Consider the following 13796-nt stretch of genomic DNA (forward strand, 5'->3'; position numbering starts at 1 on the left):
TTGTTTTAAACGTGCTATATAAATAGACTTGACTTGACTATTATTCGGGTTTTAGAGGCATTTTTTGGACATGTATACAGCGCATTCGGAATATGCCTCTCAATCGGGGGTTTTATCACAGTTTATGGCCTCTTGCCTGTTTACGGCTTATGGTCAGCTCTGTGCATTGCTATGGTTGCTGTACACAAACCAACCAGCCAACAGTTTGCGAGGCTGCAGACCGATAAGAAGGAGAAACACAGCTATTTTTAAACATTATCAAAGACTTGGATAGCAACAGGTTTTTGTATATGCGCACACATTATAAAACACGCTATATAAATGTAATAAATAATAATAATAATAACATTGCTACACCGGCCTTTTCATAAAGCTGGTTGAAAAAATGAAAGAGGGATGCTGTGTACGCACAGTCAATAATAATAATAAGGGCAAAAATCGGAATATTATGTGTATGTAAACGTAGCCATTGTTTCTGATGTATCATTTCGAAATGTGCTGCATGTCTTTGACATTACAAATCACCCATCAAGAATGAAATGAAAAGCTACATTCTTTCAAAAAGGCTAGTTGCCTCTGCCCATCTCAAACACAAACTGACATGATATGCTCTCTAATGAACCTATGGTCCTGAATATACCGTACATACTAAAGAGATGGTGAAAAGAATCTAAGCACATTCATTCAATGAGTATTGTAAGTGAGTTTAAAGGTCCAAATGCTAGTAGGTGGACCTTTTGTGTTTTAAAGTATTACAGTTCCCAAAGGTCAAGAATGAACATCCATTCCACTCTGAATTATACATGTCAGTAGCAATACTTAGAGCAGTGGTTCCCAACCTTTTTTGTCCGAGGCATACAGGCCTCAGATACCCTTTCACCATCATTAGGCTACTTGTCATGTTTTAAACTGGATTATGTAACAATGTTAATTATATAAAAGTAGATATTGGTAAATATTGTCAAGGTTTCAGTTTGTTCTCCTTTTTTTTTTTAGCCATGCTTAATAGCGATGGTAATGACAACGGGTCGGTCCTCCACTTTGTTCCTGACGGGAATATCTCAACAACTATTAGATAGATTGCCATGAAATTTTGTACAAAACATTCATGGTTCCCAGCGGATAAATGCTACCAACCCCCTGACCTGCTAAAATCAGCATGTTGCCGCCTTGTGTTGCTCATGTTTGTTTTATTTTTTATATTTTTGGTTAGTTGAGCTACACCACAATCTATCTATATTTCTCTTTGCTTGGTTAGGAATCCCTATTTTATAGGATCACATTTATGTAGGGTCACATTTAAACTTGTGTTACATCTATGATGGTTGCGATTGAGATTATTATACCAAATTACATCTACCGTTTAACAAAGGTAAATTTATATAGTCAGGAGAATTGTCTGAAATGTTACCGCTGACATGTCTTTTGTGAACAAGACCACATGCTGTGTCTCTTGTTGTTGATATTGAATGTTCCCTGCAACCTTTAGTTGGGACTTATTCAGCACAACATCTAATTAGAGTATATTGATGGGAGGCTTTGTTGTTGGTTAAGCTTGAGGGAAGAAAAGGCCAGTGATTGTTGCAAAGTGACAGGTGAATCATAGCTAGCAGCCTCCAGTGGTAATGGTGCAGACTGACCAAACTAATGGATCTAACTCTGAACTATAATGACAAGTGATAGTAGTAATATAAACTACAGGTCCACCTTCGTGAGAGGGTGGCATGAATATGATGTAGCCTATCTATATCAGGGGGTGTAGACCTGTGTTGGCCAGGTGCATATCTAGCAGATAGGTGGGAGGAGTGGTAACGGAGCTTTTGCCGGGATCACCTTTACTGACCGGTGTAATAAGATTACCTGCTTCGCACGTCATTACCAGAGAGAGAGAGAGAGAGAGAGAGAGAGAGACTTGACGTGGGCTGCTCCATGCAGTTAGCTCGCATTAGACCCAGAATACACCCAACCGGTGAAGTGTTGCTGTCTCTTGCTGTGTCGGGCTAACACTGGGGCAGTAACAGAGCGCTGATGTGCCCGTGAGAGGAGGCTGTAGTAGCCGCCCCGCCAGTCGCTATTTGGGACTCCTTTTCCCGTCCAAAAGGGATTTTTGTTACGTGCCTCTGGAGCCAAAACATGGTAAGACGTTTTCTGTTGTTTTGTGGACGACAGTTTTTGTGTTTTCGGGCACATGGGCGTTACAGTACGCACACATGATTGCTGTTCTCACTGCGTAATTGTCTTTTTGACCACGGAGGCTTACAACGCCAATATTTTCACCGTATCATGTCGATTCCCCGCTGTGAAATGATTAGCTGATCCGTTGCAAGGCGCAGTCGGTCACCTCTGCTCTGCTCCGATCTGTGGACAGCTAATCTCTGGAAGGTGAAGTTTTCAAACAGATTTAACGCATCAGCGTTCACTTTGGATTATCTGGATGTTAGACTATCCCGTCAGTGTCTGTGGTTGACTGTTAAATGCAGTTATTGGTTTGACAAACTATGCAGATGCTATAACGCTGGCTTTTAAAAACATTTTTTTTATATATATTTCCATGAACTATTCGTTTAGATGAGACCCAAATTCATTTTAGTGAGGAAACCTCGACAAGTGTGTCAGTTCACCGGCTGAGCGTCGACAGCTGCATTTCTTATTAGTTTACTTTTGGATCTCGCTTCATATGCATATCAATAAGAGCATTTTATCGAGTACACGCCTGGCATGCAATAACTTCCCCTGCGAGTGTGAGTGTCGCGCTGCAGGAGGCAACGCGTGCCCCCTCAAAACTTCATTCATTCACATTAAAATAAATGTTATTTGGTCCATAAGTATAGGCTACTCTTTTTAGATAAACCGGGTTTAAAGCTTAAATTATTGCACAATCTCTTCACTTTTCAAGTAAAAGCCCATGTCCCCTGATATTGGAGGACCTCACTAACCAGGGACGTGTGTAGGGGGGGTCATGCCCCCCCCGCAGAATGTTTTGGCCGTAAAAGCCCGAATTTGGTGGCCTTTGTACCAATGACGCTCTTTCATCATATACGCTCATCTTAATCATTGCATATTTCAATGAGTTTGCAGATACCTGATTGTCAATGCAGCATAGTGAATTATTGTAAAGCAGAGGATAACACAAGTTCCCGTTCATGTCCTCCATCAGTTTTGTTGCCCTTGGCTCCAATTTCGCTCATTTCCAACTTCACCTTCTTCCCCATACCTAAACCTGAACCAACCCTTATCTCTAACCATAACTATGGATGGGGTGCTATGTATTTTAACAGGAGGGAAACACTATTTGACGGAGCAATACACTTTGACACAACACCGGCAACAGACAAACGCTCACAATAGGAAGTGTGTGGGCCTGGAAAGCTGAAAAGCCAGACTCTGGCAGTTGGGTTATCGGGCAAGCCGAAAAGCCAGACTCTGGCAGTTGGGCTATCCGGTAAATATGTCCAAAGCTTATCATCGTTATTGACCTGAATTTTATCGTGATCCCGTTTCAAGATTGTTTTATCGCCCAGCTCTCAAACCCTGTAATCATGAACAAAGCAATCTAGCTCTAATTTACTGTAAGTGCCCTCGTTGTACCTGTGCTTTCTATGACAAGTCAAAATGTTTCCTGTGAGGAGGCATAATGCTTTTTCTGTCAAACTACTGGCACTTTAATATTACTCATGACCAATGCTTTCCAAGTGTCCGTTTTAGCTAAATAACATTGTAGAACAAAAATCTTTAGAAAAGATTTTCAGCAGATGAGCTGATGCTTTTACATTTACAGTATAATCCACAGGTAGTTTAGATGAGGTAATTTAGATGCTTTAAAGGTTTCTTAATTAAAAGGCAATGCTATGCCGATGGTGCGTAATTAGACATCTGCCCCTTCATGTTAGACAATCAACATCAATTGGCCTTTGTTCCGTATTTTCACCTAATGTGTTCGCATGAATGTGAGCCGCTGTTCTTTTGTACAGCTTGGCATTTAGCACATAACTGTCAAAAGATTTTCTAACTAATTATGTGGCAAGTTCTGAAGCACAACATCTGAGGAGGTAGCAGATGTTCTTAATTTAATTTACCATATAATGAAATATATCTTCATGGTGATGTAAAAAGACATACAGTTTACCATGTAGGACTGCAACTAGTGTTTTTGGCAGCATGTTTTAATTTTAGTTTTAGTCTAGTCTTTGTGTCAAGCTGTCATTTGTAGTTTTTATTAGTTTTAGTTGCGTTCATACTCTTTTTAGTCTAGTCAAGTTTCTGTTGACTAAAAGTCGGAGCATTTTAGTCTTATTTTAGTCAGAATTATCCATGACTATTTTCATCTAGTTTTAGTCGACGAAAACTGATGACATTTTAGTTTTACCTCCAATTTCCACCAGCTGTGTAACGGCTCTGAAACGGCGGCGGAGTCATTAGGTTTCCATTAAAGTCAATGTGTGTATTTCCACTGACTGCTTAGCTCCGGCGATCCGCAGCCCTCCGGAGCAGATACACAGAGCTTCTATTTTTGCCGGACGCCGGAGAGCTCCGCAGCAATTCAGCACACGGCAGATAGTGCGGGACAGGAAGTTGAGCACAGAAGCAAAATAAAATACACCGTATTCATGGCGGATCATATTTTCCTGCACTACACCTTGAAAACACAGCACAGAGTTGTTTCCCCTCTAGTCCTCTGGATGGAAACAAACTGTTGTTGGTTTTGTGGTTCTATTCTACGTGAATTCGCAACAAATCCGGACCTAGTGGGTATTGACGGATGACGGAGCACGCAGCAGACACGCAGCGGAGCCGGTCCGCAGCTGTTCTGCATCCTGTGGAAATCCGGAGTTAGTCGACGAAAACTGACGACATTCTAGTTTTAGTCAATGAAAATTGTATTTTAGTCTCTTTTTAGTAATGCAATACTATTTAACCCAGTCACGTACCTAGTAGTATAGACAAAACCAAAATTTTGTTTTATCAAAACCCATTTCAAACAAGGTTATCTTATTATATTACTGTTACCTTATAGACTCAAGAATACATCCATACCAGACACAGAAGATTCTCTGATTTGAATTTACAACATATTTATTTTACCAACGAAATATGTTAGAAGTACATTCACATAAATTTAAATAAAATAAAATAAATAAAATAGCATCACATGACAATGCCAGAAAAAAATTAATACATTGAAGTTGTACCTGCTTGTGGCAAAGAAATCCTGAGCACTTGTTGGCTTGTCCATCTTCTTGGGTGGGACTTGCTTCACTGGTGCCATTTCTGGAATCTAGCACAGGAATATATACAATGTCAGGACAGATGCAGCCTCTGGAAAATCTAACTGTTGTAAATATTAAGTAGCATAAATCCTTGGTTTGATTTTTACCATAGTAAATCAACCTCTGATTGAGTGACTTGACTGTCTGTAAAAGGAAAAAAAAGTCTACATAATCAAAACAGAAGTAATCTAAGCAGTAGTCTCGGGAGGCATGTCAATGCTAATACCATTTGTTTAAATGTATGGATTGGTCTAGAATAAAGAATTCAAAGTCATGTTGTTGATGCCAAATTCAGTTCAGTGTGATTGAGATGTGAATGACAAAACTAGCTACAGTAACTAAATGCAACTAACGATTATTTTCATTCTAGTACACATCAAAATGCACATAGCAAAGGTTATGTCCTCAAATTGCTTGTTGTTTAAAACCCACAGAAATTCTATGTATTATTTCAAAAGTTGAAGAAAAACAGCCAATTCTCACAATTGAGAAGCTGGAAATAAGGATTTTTTTTCACTTTTTAAGTGACCTATGATGATTAATCAATTATCTAAATAGTTGCTGATTAATGTTCTGTTGATGGAATAAGAGTGATAGAAACTTTCTTCATGTTGGCTTAGCCGCCCTGTTATAAAGATTCAACAGACAGCATACAAATATGGATGTCGTATCTGTGACATCTGTTAGGTTTGTGGAGGTTTTAAAACTTGGAATTGGGTTTATACATAGTTGTTTTCAAAATACCCATCAAGACATTCTTAAAATGGGGTTAAATTAGCATTAATAACTTGAACTTAATTTGGGTTTTCCTGGAGCACGTGTTTCGTGGCCATCAGATGAGTTATATATTAAGGTATTTCTGCACTTCAGCTTTGGTGGCTGTTGCTTGATTGATATTAGGTCTTCAGGACTGGCAAAAGGTATACCATTTTTATTGTCATGATTGAAGACAGGACGCTCAAGGCGATCTTCTCTTTAAGTATTAATAGGGTGAACTAAAAAGATTATAAAATGCTCTGGTAACTGAAGTGAACCAGGGGGGATACATTAGGCAGGGGTGAAATATCTTTAGAAGTAATGTAGTGTCTTTTTCATACCAAAGGATGAAGAGAAAAGCCTTCGGGGTGTGGTTCACACAGGTGGAAGTCAAAAGGAGACTATCCATTTCAGTGGGTGGTCAGCTTCCACTAGATGTAGCAGGTTATTTCAGATGGAGCAGCTTGTTAGAGAATGAGATGTCTTTCCACGTTCTTCCACCTAAGCATTGTCTTTCAATATTGAAATACAATCCTCAGCAGTCCACAGTTACACAGCTCAAGGCACCTCATGCTTGCATGGCTTTGGGTGAGCAGTTTGCATTCATTTAGTCCTCACCTCTTTGTTACATGCGCTTACACCAGGCAGATGTGTATGAGTGTGTGAGATAAAATGGTAATTAACAAGGGCTGCAACAATCCCACGGCTGACTAATGATCTAATCTTGTCTGTTCTATCAGCGCTTCACACAAAATGCATTCTGGTGCTGAAACAAATAAGACTGCAGTAATTGTGCAGCCCTTGAGCACTGAAGGCAGAACACAATTTGGGGGGTTTAAAAAATTGTCTAAATTTAGGCTTTTTGGTAAAAATGTGTAACATGAGCCACTGCCAGTTAAAGGTTGAGGTTGGCAATATTCTATACCATTATAGACTATACAGTAGATGTACATCTTTAACCCTTTACTTTTTAAAACTGCTTAGGACCCCCCCACCCCCCCTCCCTCTCCCCCATCATATTATGAATGTATATCCTCTGAATACCCTCGGCCTCTAGTTTGTGGTTGTGAAGTTTCATGAGGCTTTGATTCTCCAAGAGGTCACAATAGGTCATTTTATACAGTGAGGTCAAGTTTGGTGTCACTACAATGAAATGGCTACTTACATCACAAATTATTACAATTGGGGTAATTAAATCTACAAGTGTCTTAGCTTTCTAGCCATACCCAACTTAAGCAATTCCAAGATATTCCAAAAATATTCAAATTTTAGAATAGGTGAAAATAACACATTGTACTGCATGAGAAGGACTCGTGGCTACCCACCCATATAACTCATTTTCATTTATACATCTTGAGGTGAGAGGTCAAGGGTCCCCTTTAAAAATGGCCATGTCAGTAATTTTAAGCAAATAGGAGTAAATTGTGCATTTCTTTGGGGACTATTTCCAGACACATATTTAGAACGCAAGTAAATTATTTCAGCAGCGGAACCACGTACGTTTTTTTTACTTTTACACATTGATGAGTTTTTAATAGTTTTCAGACATCAAGAGGTCAATGTCACAGGCAATACTTGTTAGCACATTCAGTCATTGTTTGTTTTGGTCCTTTTAAGGGCAATTGTTGGCAGTTAGAAAAATATAGAATATTGCCCACCTTACCCTTTAAGGAAATGAGAAAGGTTTAGCTCAGGGGAGTTGTTTAAACCTAAAAAAATGTTTGGCTCTCTTGGGGTCCACATAACAAGCTGTACCCACAGTATTGATGTATTATCACATTTTAATGTTGTAATATCTAATGTTTTTGAAGACACTGATAAGAGCAGTGAGAGTGAACCGAAACTGTAAAATTGACGCCAGAAAACCAAAACAATGAGCTGAATGATGCTATACAGCTCTGTAGAACTGAAGGGAATTATCTGTGGGTTTGGCAGAATAAGCGACTGCTTTCTCATACACATGGTCATTTGATCAATTTTTCATGTGTTTCATTCATGAGTGGCTTTAAATTTGGCTAGATATTGTGAGGTCCTGTTAAACACTGTAAAACGCCAGAATTTCACGCCCAAAATAAAAGATTATAAGGTCAAGAAAGTAATTTGGTGAATGGTTACAGGTTAGCACTGTAGAGCAGGCTTGAATTTGGTATTTCAAAATAGAGTAAGTGCTTCAGTATTTTTGCTCTCAGAGCTCTCTCTTTCTTAGAGTGTCTTCACGCTGTAAACACGGTTATGACAGAGTTATGAAAATGGGATTTCATCATAAGAAAAAAAAAATTACCTTTCTGTGCATTACTATCATAACTTATTCTGCAAATATCACTTTATTCATATGCACAATGTACATCTTGGGGTAACGATTTTAATATTATTTGATAAGAGACTCGTGGGTAGTGATGCCTGAAATGATTTGGGCCCAAGTGTATAGTGAGAAAAGCGGAGCAATTGTGAAATTTCCTCCTTTTCACCTTCTTCCTGGTGTTTCAATTTCCAGTGATGTTCTTTCACAGATTCAGAGGAGATGCAGTGGGTTGCAAGCCTTTGTAATGATTTACCACCTTCTCTCTCCTTGTTTCCATGTGGAGAAGTGCACGTACTGTACTGCACAGCGAGAACACCATTATCAGATCAGCAGCTCAGTGTCAGATATCAGAGGTAGTAAACTCCGCCACCTGTAGTGGAATTTCATGTGCGAATGGGAACCATTAGAATAGTACAGTATAACAGGCTGCAATGAGCATGGAGTCAAAGACACAAGGGAGGGACAGGAGATTGACAGATGATCTGATCTCTGAACCAGGGGAATGGTGTATGTAGTTTAAATTAATCTATTTTAGTATAATCACACATTTCTTGAGATGTGGATCTTTTCTTTCTCCCCCATCAGTCTTAGATTGTCTGCATCTCTGCCCTGTTATCGCTCTTTCTAACCCTGCTGCAGCTGTCATTACTTTCAATTATAGGTTTGTCGTGAGTTTTGCATGTCAGTATATGTAGGGAAAACTAATTAAATATTGAAATAGATCATGCAATATGATCGTTCTATATTCAGTCCATCAGTGCCAGTTTCATTGTGTTGTCAGTTCTTTATTCAAGCCCTCATCTCACCTTTGCAGTTCCAGAGTGAGAGCCTAAACAGAGGTAATATCTCAAGGCTACAATACAACTGCAGTTTGGATTCTCTTAAGAACTCAGCATGAGGTGAGTTTGGAAAATAAGTCACCCGTAATAAGCTTACAGGAGATAGAGGTATTGTACAGAAGCCAAGCCGTAAAGTCAGTGAAGTGTTTTTTTTTTTTTTTTTTATTAACTATAGGTCACATATCACATATTGCAACTAGCTAGTCATCTGTTGTTTTTTCCTCCCTTGAAAGACATTTAGTGGAAATACCACGAGATAACCAGCTGAATCTGGCTTGGAGAATAAATAAGGATGCCTTGGCCTTTGACAAATTATACTTTACTTTGTAATGAGAAGTATATTTAAAAAGAAAAAAATAATGTTTGATCCACGCTTCACTCCATGCTGAGCCAAAGCAATAAAAACCCTGTTTGAAAGTTGAATTTAGGGCATTTACATTTTTTATTTGTTTATTGTGAATTTAGTCAGACTGGGTGTGTTCCAGCTGTGAGCTGTTGACTAGAGGGCGGCTGGCATTACATCTGTAGTGTCTGTCACCACTGCAGAAATTCCCTTGAGCCATGCTTTAAACCCTGTGGTGCTCTAGAGTGGTGACAGCAGTGTGTGCTGAACTTTCTGAAAGTTATAGTCAGTCGTGTTTCTTACAATTACAGTCTGGTACACGACACGTGTAACTCACACCATATCATTTAGTATATTTAACCACCCCCGAATTGCTTACATTCTATTTCATTCCATAATTTCAATTAGGTTGTTCATTTATTGCTTCAGATAAAAACATGCTATATGTGGAAATCGAAATAAGCTGAAAACATTATCTTTTTCAACCTTATTTTACCTTGCTTTGGTAAATTAATCATGAAGATACACAACCTGACTTTGTTAATGTATACACTAGGCACACTAGTTGACGAAACACCCCCGCACACATATATACAGTCTATATGTCGACATTTAATTGGTTTGTTGTATGACATGAAGGCAGTGAGTGGTTTAACAGAAAATGATCTGCAGTGAGCATCTCCACAGACTTTATCTTAGAAACCCTGTGATTCGAAAACATTGTATTGCATCCAAATGTGTTTTGCAGCAGGCAAGGACTGACCTGAGTGAAAAACAGCGATTGGGCCAAGGCCTTGTTCAAGCAAAACCTCGCTGTCTTGTCCAAGTGCAGATATAAGTTGTTAACCACCCTCACATATTCTTACTCTGACCTTAACCAATAAATATCGAAACATTGTCACATTATAATTGCTTACGTTGTACCCAAAGGTATCCATCCATTACCTATTCTCATACCTAACAATCTTTACCCTTTTGCCTAATCCTCATGTGTTTGGTGTCTCGTACCATTGCTACACTAGATCCAACAAACTAAAATATTTTTTTCTAACATTTGATAGCTTGCTTACCAGACATTATAGTGGTTTGGCTGTCTTCTTTTAATAATCTGTTTTCTGATGTAGGCTATTCTATCAGGATGCTTCAGTGGGTCTTGAGGACATGGGGCTGAGGTCAGAGATACTCTTTTGAGTTTAAGCTTTCATGTAGTGACTTACTGGGCTTTTACTGCATTTTTTGAAGAATCACTGTGACACATATTCACCTGAATGTAATTTACAGGGCTTTGTTGGCACATAAAAGACCCATTTCAATACAAATGAGTACGCTCTGTCTTTTATACCAGCCATTAAAGAATCTTTTGAAGCATTTGAAGCAGTCAGAGGAAGTTACAGAGGTGAGTGGATTGCATTATGTGGTGGCTCACATACCACTTAAGCAGACTCTTAAAAGGAGAACTGTAGGTTTTATTTAGCATATTCTGGTTGAGCCTATAACATAATGTGAAACTTCTTAACATAAGAAATAAATTGAAGAATTTAGGTGTCTAATCTCAGAGGCTATCTTGCAAATCCATACAGCATTATGCATCTGCCAGATATAGATTTGTGAAATGGATTGAGTGATTGTCCTGACCTTGGATGACCAGATAGAACATATTCATCAGTTTATTGGTTTGCATTGCAGGCAAGTGGCAGATGGCGATGCATAGTATAGTAATCCACTCATGAGTAAGTCCTCTGAACTCTTCCTCTGGCATACTATATCATGCATTTGCGAGGTTTTTGTACCACAAACACAATACTGGAGTTTAAAAACAATCCCTTAACGATATATCGGCCGACAGTAATAAAAAAAAAAAACATAAACATACCCTAGTTTGGCATTTCTCTGCTGCAGTTTATTTTTACTTATTGCTCCACATATAGAAATGTACCAATATATCTGCAATAAGCTAATATTGGCCAGGCTTGCTGATTTGTTGGTCTAGCTCTAAAGGGAACACTATTGCATTGTTTTTACTTTTCGTCTTTTCTTGACAAAATTGCTCATCTAGATGAATGCACCAAAAATGACCACATGCTTTATAATTCTAAACATTCCCATTTGGATTTTTTTCATTTTTCTGTGAAAGGATTAGTCATTCTATTGTGTGTTAAGGCTTGGAAACAAACCCTGTGACAATCACAGCCGTGCTGCGGTTAGCAGGGGTTAAAAGTCACCCACTGAGGTGAAAGATTTTGCAAAAGTCAAAAACGTTGTTTTGTCTGGCATCCGCTGCATGTGTTTAATACCATGTGGCTAAGTGGTTCCTATTGTGCAGAGCAGTTGTGCGTCTTGTCACATGGATAGGGCATTGTTGATGCTAAGCAGTGCAGAGTGGTGGTGGCACCCACGTGGACTGAGCTCAGCGAGGGTTTAGAGATTTAAAACGTGGTCATGAGATGACTAAGGCAGTGGGATTAGACCCTCTGAGATCTGTGCCTCACTCTCTGAATGGGAGAAAATGAGAGGTTTAGTGGACCACTGGGCTCTGTTGACATTAGATGCAGCTGGATACATTATCTACTTACTGCACTGCATGTAGGTTTACTTTTCAGCTTCCTATTCTGGGTTTTTCAATAGGAAATGAAAGTGAAAATCACAGCGATATTATGGTTTGCAATTATAGTTTTTTTGATAATGTAGTGATGTATGTACTGGTGCTGATTTGTGCTTTTTGTGTTTGATCCAATATATTCAACAAAACAAAAATAAAAAAAATATTGTTGACTTCAACAGAAGATGATAGTGCACCCCTCTGCTTTTAATTAATGTTATCCTGACTTCCCCCCCTATCTGCTCCTCATCTCAGCTCCCATGTCCTGCAGCCATCGCTTCCTCCTGACACTAGATAATATAGTGGCATAAAAGCAACCGGCCATTACTACTTATCATATGTTATCCTGCTTTCCTTTATTATATGTAATAACCTGTATCAAAATAATGTAATAATGTATGTTTATAGCTCATTTCTGATTGTAGCTTTAACTTAACCCTTTAGCTATATTCCACATAATTAAAACAACTGGCCTGGTGATCTTTACCAGGGGATACCTGGTTGTAGGGCTGGGCGATATGGAAAAAAAAATATCACGACATTTTTGACGAAAATACCTCGATATACCGCAACAATATTGTATAGAGAGACTATTGGTGCTTTAACAAAAAATGTACATAATGCGATTTTTGATAAATAATCATCAGTAATGTGGATATAATGACTTAGTGGGTAAAGGTAAATAATTACACAGTTACCACAGTCTGGTAAGTTACTTTAGCTGTACAGGCCTAGCCATAGTCACGCTGCATCTCCACTGCGGCCAGACAAAAGCAAAAGCAACCCGCGCTTTTCTGGTCCTATGTGGCAGCATGGCCTTCAAACTGCTTTGTCTTGCGCTAAACTGGCTCAATACATGTGTGGCTTTGTGCTGTTTATTAAAGTCTCTGTATTCAGTACTTTTGCAGCTTCAAACTGAATATCTGTGGTTTGGAGGATATTTTCACTCGTACATTGTTATGTATGTCTTGTGCTACTTCACATTAAAAGCTTTCCACCAGCGGGAAGCTTTCTTTGTGAAGTAGCTATAGGAAGTGCTACTCTTAAAAAAGAAAAAAAGGTCTACACAAGACGTGGACATATTGTATTTGGGGCTATTTGGTGAGCCAAATGATTTTTCTGTGAGGCTAACCATTGTACAAGACCAGATCTATTCAACTAGATATATTATTGAATACTGTTCATTAACATTACACCTTTACTTATTTATCAATTAAGTCATCATTGCCATTGATCTAAAATGCACACTCATTATCCCTGCAGACATTCAATAATCATAATAAACACTGCTCAGTTCCTCTATTCCTCTACAGTTATTCTACTTAGAACAAGCATATTTCTGTCTGTGAAAGTACATTGCATAAACAGGTGCACAGGGTTTATCATGTTTAAACCATCCAAGCCCATCACAATAATCAAGAGAGCACTTGAGGCCCACATTAAATCTTTCATTTGCTGCTTGCAGCACTGCAAAATCACATAATGGTGTTCATACATTTTCCCATTAGGGTCAGTGTTTCCAGCCTAAATACCCAGGCTACCCCAAAACCCCAACCTTTTCATGTCTGTGTTTAGAATCAGCACCAGTCAGCTCAGCACGCTTCCCCAAAGGGAGTATGATAAAATGCATGTCGTAACAGAGGTGGGATGAAAAAAAGACGTTACATAATTACGGCAACCGAATGAACAT

General features: G+C 38.8%; 1 protein-coding gene across 4 annotated transcripts in view; it reads left to right on the top strand.

Moving 5' to 3' along the window:
- The first annotated feature begins 1856 nt into the window (after positions 1-1856).
- The window catches only part of pcdh15a (protocadherin-related 15a), a 177680-nt gene continuing 165740 nt past the window's right edge, over positions 1857-13796 (top strand). For all 4 annotated transcript variants that reach the window (XM_028603202.1, XM_028603206.1, XM_028603203.1 and 1 more), the window contains exon 1: positions 1857-2136. The gene's annotated coding sequence lies outside the window, so the exon portion shown is untranslated. The remainder of the gene's footprint in view (positions 2137-13796) is intronic.

The sequence above is a fragment of the Perca flavescens genome, chromosome 17 (assembly GCF_004354835.1).
Source record: "Perca flavescens isolate YP-PL-M2 chromosome 17, PFLA_1.0, whole genome shotgun sequence".
Classification (NCBI taxonomy): domain Eukaryota; kingdom Metazoa; phylum Chordata; class Actinopteri; order Perciformes; family Percidae; genus Perca; species Perca flavescens.